Source organism: Nomascus leucogenys, chromosome 5, assembly GCF_006542625.1.
Source record: "Nomascus leucogenys isolate Asia chromosome 5, Asia_NLE_v1, whole genome shotgun sequence".
NCBI classification, from domain to species: domain Eukaryota; kingdom Metazoa; phylum Chordata; class Mammalia; order Primates; family Hylobatidae; genus Nomascus; species Nomascus leucogenys.
In genome coordinates this window covers 46,765,133-46,770,501 of record NC_044385.1, presented here as the reverse complement: position 1 = coordinate 46,770,501, position 5,369 = coordinate 46,765,133, and the positions used below count along the sequence as shown (strand labels likewise).

The following is a 5,369-nucleotide window of genomic DNA, read 5'->3' as shown; positions in this document are numbered from 1 at the left end:
AATCCCAGTGCTTTGGGAGGCCGAGGCAGGTGGATCACTTGAGGTCAGGAGTTTGAGACCAGCCTGGCCAACATGGTGAAACCCTGTTTCTACTAAAAATACAAAAATTAGCTGGGTGTCGTGGTGGGCGCCTGTAATCCAAGCTACTCAGGAGGCTGAGGCAGGAGAATTGCTTGAACCCGGGAGGGGGAGATTGCAGTGAGCCAAGATCACTCCATTGCACTCCAGCCTGGGCGACATGAGTGAGACTCTGTCTCAAAAAAAAAAAAAAAAAAAAAAGAAAGAAAGAAAAGAAAAAAAATACCTGAGACTAGGTAATTTATAAAGAAAAGAAGTTTAATTGGCTCACAGTTCCACAGGCTGTACAGGAAGCATAGCAGCATCTGCTTCTGCAGAGGCCTCAGGAAACTTAGAATTATGGTGAAAGGAAAAGGGGAAGCAGGAATATCTTACATGGCCAGAGCAGGAGGAAGAAGAGAGAGTGGGGAAGTGCTACACACTTAAACAATTAGATCTCATGATAACTCACTCACTATCACGAGACCAGCACCGAGGGGATGGTGCTAACTCATTCATGAGAACTCTGCCCCCATGATTCAGTCACCTCCCACCAGGCCTCCAACACTGGATTACAACACAACATGAGATTTGGTGGGGACACAGATCCAAAGCATATCACTTCCCAAACTCATTTGACTGCAGACCTTTTTCAAGTGGACCAGTATTCCCAGGAACATACTGTGGCAAGCCCTAATTTATTTAGTATGGGATATTTTAACACTTCATTGTTCTCTTCTGACTCAAGGACGGAGATTTCTGTTTAATACTTAAATTCCTGGTAGAAGACTATTACAAGGAGAGGAGTTTTAAAAAAGGCTTGTTGATTGAGAAAACCTGTATCTGCCTCTGTTCTCCCCTCTAGCCATCATTCCTAGTTTTATACCAGTCAACTTTTAAAAAAAATTATGGTATAATATACATAAAGTGTATAATGTACTCTAATCTTAAGTGTACAGCTTGATAAATTTTCACAGGTGAATACTGAAGGAAACCAGAATCTGTCACATCAAAATATGCCTCTTTGACATAATTTTTTTTTTTTTTTTTTTTTTTTTTTTTAGCTAAAGGCAATTAAGAAGCAGATGTAGGGAGTTCTCTGCCTTCTTTCTGTCTGACTAAAAGCAGGACAGAGAATTACAAAGACGAAAGATCTTTCTATTCACCCACCCTGCTTTCCCGCTTAAAGACAGGATGTAAATTCTTCTTTACAACCTTTATCAGCTTAGAGACAGTGCCAGAGGAATCTGGGCAGACTTTACTCCATTAGTTTCCCCATAAATTTACCTTCCTACATTTTCCCACCTTGAGGAGCCAAGGACTGCTTTTCTTTTGTCTTGTTACGTTTCTGAAATGTATTGTATCATGCTATGTTAGACATGCTATATAAGCCAGACTCTTAAACTACTGCTTAGAGTTACTTTTCTCCCACATTATGTGCACTGTATGTGTTAATAAACTTGCTTGTTTTTCTCTTGTTAATCTGTCTTTTGTTGCAGGAGTCTGTCCCAACTGTGAACTTACGAGGGTTGAGGGAACATTATTTTTTATTCTCTTTAATACACCCAGTTCGGGATATAAGCACTAAATTATTGATCAGAAAATATGATCAATATGGATCATTACAGCTTGGCCCGGTACCTGCTGCCATGCACCTGGGAGGGATGCTGAGCTGTGGGCTGACACACATGTCCATCATGCCCCTGGACCTGGTCAAGTGCCACATGCGGGTGGATCAGAAAACCTTAAAAAAAATTATTGACTTCCCATTATCCACATACTGTGGTGTGTAGTTTTCAAACTTTAGTGAAGTTTAGTGAAGAATCCACCTAGGAGTGTATTAAAATCACTTATTTCTACTCACAGAGATTCTCATTCAGACGGTCTAGAGTGTGAGCTGAGATTTTTAATAAAGCACTCCAGGTGATTCTGATGCAGGTGGTCTGTGGATCACACTTGTGAGAAAGATAGGCCTGCCCTACAGGATAGAAGTCAAAGTCCTGAACAAGACATTAAGGCCTTTCCTAATTTGACCCAATTTTATTTTTCCAGACTCAACCCTTGCTGATTTCCATCATACTGAATTAATCCCCTCTCCTCAGTAGGAAGTGCCTTAGGTTTGTTTCCTTTCACCTGAAATTGACTTTCTAGTCTTTTTTTTTTTTTTTTTTTGAGACGGAGTCTCGCTCTGTCGCCCAGGCTGGAGTGCAGTGGCGTGATCTCGGCTCACTGCAAGCTCCGCCTCCCAGGTTCGCGCCATTCTCCTGCCTCAGCCTCTCCGAGTAGCTGGGACTACAGGCGCCCGCCACCACGCCCGGCTAGTTTTTTTTTTTTTTTTTTTTTGTATTGTTAGTAGAGACGGGGTTTCACCGTGGTCTCGATCTCCTGACCTCGTGATCCGCCCGCCTCGGCCTCCCAAAGTGCTGGGATTACAAGCGTGAGCCACCGCGCCCGGCCCTTTCTAGTCTTTTTTACGTGGCAAACTCCTACTTATCCTTCAAGACCCAGCTACACTGTCACTTCCTCAGGGAAATCTTCTGAACCTCATCAGGCAAAATTAGTTGCTCCTTCATCGTTCATCTAGAACTTTATTCAAATTCTGTTATAGGCTGGGCACGGTGGCTCATGCCTGTAATCCCAACACTTTGGGAAGCCAAGGCAGGTGGATCGCTTGTGGTCAGGGGTTCGAGACCAGCCTGACCAACATGGTGAAACCCCATCTATACTAAAAATACAGGAGGCAGAGGTTGCAGTGAGCCGAGATCACGCCACTGCACTCCAGCCTGGGTGACAGAGTGAGATTCTGTCTCAAAAAACAAATTCTGTTATAATACTTATCAAAATACTGATTTTTTTCTTTAAAAAAAAATCTTATTTAGAAGTTAACAGGAGTATGTCTGGTTCTTTGCTGAACCCCTAGCCCTGCACAGGGCCCAGCACCAAGTGGGTAAACGAATGGATGATGTATGCTACTGATTTATACCTAGAGTCACTTAGTTCTCATTTTTCAGGCCAATGAAACTAAGCTTCCTAAAAGAAGAGGGCTTTTGACTCACTTTTGTATTCTCCAAAATCAGTAGTCAATGAAAAGAAAATACCTGATTAGTGAAAATAATCAGCATCCCCCCTAAATTCAGTGAGTGTCCCCATACTTCCTAGGCTCCCACTACAACCGTTTGTTGGGAGACAGGAGTGCTGTGTGAACTGGGGGAAACTGTCACCTACCTACCAGGTGAGAAGGGTATGTAAGGCCGGAAGCCACTGGCACTCTCTGCCCATTCGCACCGTGGAACGCCACTGCCATGGAGATGACCATTCTCCTAAACCGTCATAGCTGGGTGAGGACTCCAGAAAGGCCTCTCAGGAAGGCAACAGTGCATGGCGACTTTTCTCCACCCCTTCACCCACCTCCTCATCTACGTACTCGCCTATTCCTGCGTTTACTCGTGTTTGTACTTGTTGGTTTATTTTCTTCACATTTTTGCAGAGGACTAGGCAGCCAAGCTGGACCAAAGTCACCAGGGTAGTGAAGGCCCGGCCCACCGCCGAAGGTGAGCTCTGGGACCATGACCACTGACTGGCCCAGGCGCAGCGAGGCTGGGGTTCCTGCAGCTACCAGGAGCCCATTGACCTGAAGGGGCGAAGGGGCGAAGGGGCGAAGGGGCGGGGCGTGCTGGAAGGAAAGGGGCGGGGCGACACCGCCTACTTAAACCGTCCTTCACGCCGCGGACTGCGCAGGCACAAGCTGAAGCGCTGTGGTCCCGCAGGGATCCCCTCGCCTGGACCGTTGTGTGGGCGGGCTCGCGGGAGAGGTTCACGACGCCCTGCCCCGCCCCGCGGCCCTTGAGGGAGTGCGCCTGGAGGGGAGGAGGGCAGGGTGGGCCTGCGCCCGGCGTGGCCATGGATGATCCCCTCGCGGCCCCCGAGCGCTGCAGGCGAGAAGCGTGGGCCAAGGCGGCAGCAGGCCCTGGGCGGCGGCTGTGGAGGAGGCCAGCGTGGACTACGGCTCGGCCCGGTACCTGCTGCTGTGCGGCCTGGGCGGGATGCTGAGCTGCGGCTGACACACACGGCCATCGTGTCCCTGGACCTGGTCAAGTGCCGCATGCAGGTGAACCCCGGCGGGTACAAGGGCGTCCTCAGCGGCTTCGGCGTGACGGTGCGCAGCGACGGGCTGTGCAGTCTGGCTCGCGGCTGGGCCCAGACCTTCTTCGGCTACTCCCTGCAGGGCTTCCTCAAGTTCGGCCTTTATGAGGTCTTCAAGATCCGCTACGCGGAGCTCCTGGGCCCAGAGAAGGCCTACGGGTGGAGAACCGGCCTGTACCTTTTCGCCTGGGCTAGCGCCGAGTTCTTCGCCGACGTCTCGCTGGCGCCCATGGAGGCGGTCAAGGTCCGCGTGCAGACGCGCCCGGGCTACGCCAGCACCCTGCGAGCCGCGGCGCCCAGGATGTAGGGCGAGGAGGGCCTGTGGGCCTTCTACAGGGGCATGGCGCCGCTGTGGCTGAGGCAGATCTCCTACACCATGATGAAGTTTGCCTGCTTCGAGCGCACGGCGGAGGAGCTCTACAGGTACGCCGTGCCCAAGCCCCAGAGCCAGTGCACCAAGGCCAAGCAGCTGGGCATCACCTTCATGGCCAGCTACATCGCTGGCGTCTTCTGCGCTGTCGTGTCCCATCCCGCCGACTCTGTGGTGTCTGTGCTGAACAAGGAGAAGGGCAGCACGGCCCTGGGCGTCCTCCGAAGACTGGGGTTCGCGGGCGTGGGGAAGGGCCTCGTTGCGCGCATCGGCCTCTTTGCGCATATCGTCATGATCGGCACCCTCACGGCCCTGCAGTGGTTCATCTATGACCTGGTCAAGGTGTATCTCAAGCTGCCTCGCCCTCCCGTGGCTCAAGCGCCCGAACCCCTGAAGAAGAAAAGGTAGGCATGGAGTTCTGAACTGCTCTAGCCACAGTGGGTCCACATTTCCATCAAGTGGGGAATCGCGTGCAAACAATGCTAGTGTGTAAGATGTTAACATTTTGGGTAGAGGTTACTTAATATGCAGTCTGAGTTCTCTTTAAATGACTGCTTCTTTTTGGCAACTCAAGAGGATTGCAAACATTTTGTTTGGGGGTTTGAACCATTATCTTTGGGGAGTTGGCGTGGTTGCTTTAACTCAATAGCTTTTCAGCAATTAAAAGGAAAAAATTCTTCACAGGAAGTAATGTTAGGTAGTTTAGGGTCTCTAGGTGTTATCTCCTTTGATTCGCCCTTTCTGTAGAGATTATCCAAGCATAACTACTGAATAGCCTGCAAATGAGGTTTTAAGGTCA

General features: G+C 49.6%; 1 pseudogene; it reads left to right on the top strand.

Moving 5' to 3' along the window:
* Positions 1-4,034: 4,034 nt before the first annotated feature.
* LOC100595539 lies at positions 4,035-4,978 on the top strand (annotated as a pseudogene).
* The last annotated feature ends 391 nt before the right edge of the window (positions 4,979-5,369 follow it).